Consider the following 831-nt stretch of genomic DNA (forward strand, 5'->3'; position numbering starts at 1 on the left):
ATGTGTCGAAAACGAAAAACATCTATTTCGAACTGGTGTACTTGGTGACGGCTTTGGTACCTTCGGAGACGGCGTGCTTGGCCAACTCACCGGGCAACAACAGACGCACGGCAGTTTGAATTTCTCTGCTGGTGATCGTCGAACGTTTGTTGTAGTGTGCCAGACGGGAAGCTTCAGCGGCGATACGTTCGAAGATGTCGTTCACGAAACTGTTCATTATGCTCATAGCCTTACTAGAGATACCGGTGTCGGGATGGACTTGTTTCAACACCTTGTAGATGTAGATGGCATAGCTCTCCTTCCTCCTGCGCTTCTTTTTTTTGTCGCTCTTGGAAATGTTCTTCTGAGCTTTCCCGGCCTTCTTGGCTGCCTTACCACTTGTCTTCGGCGGCATTTTTCAATTCAATTCGATTCAACAAACTCGCGAACTGCTCTGACTCGTGTGCGTGCGTTAACTTTGCACCACCACCTTTCTGATAGGTAGTGTGTTCACCAGAACCCCACCTGAAAACGGGCTCCCACCAATCGTCACGTCCTATTCTCCTATCACGGAGGCTATAAATTCGAAGCACAGCTACCAGCTTTTACAATCGACGAGTCCCGTCCGTCAGTTTTATTACTTCTCGTGGTGTCTAACGAACGAACTTAAAATGTCAGGTCGCGGTAAAGGAGGTAAAGTGAAGGGAAAAGCGAAATCCCGTTCGAGCCGTGCCGGTCTCCAGTTTCCGGTGGGTAGGATACATCGTCTTCTCAGAAAAGGAAATTACGCGGAACGCGTCGGTGCAGGAGCTCCCGTCTATTTGGCCGCCGTCATGGAGTACTTAGCCGCCG

Source organism: Tenebrio molitor, unplaced genomic scaffold, assembly GCF_963966145.1.
Source record: "Tenebrio molitor unplaced genomic scaffold, icTenMoli1.1 SCAFFOLD_728, whole genome shotgun sequence".
NCBI classification, from domain to species: Eukaryota; Metazoa; Arthropoda; class Insecta; order Coleoptera; family Tenebrionidae; genus Tenebrio; species Tenebrio molitor.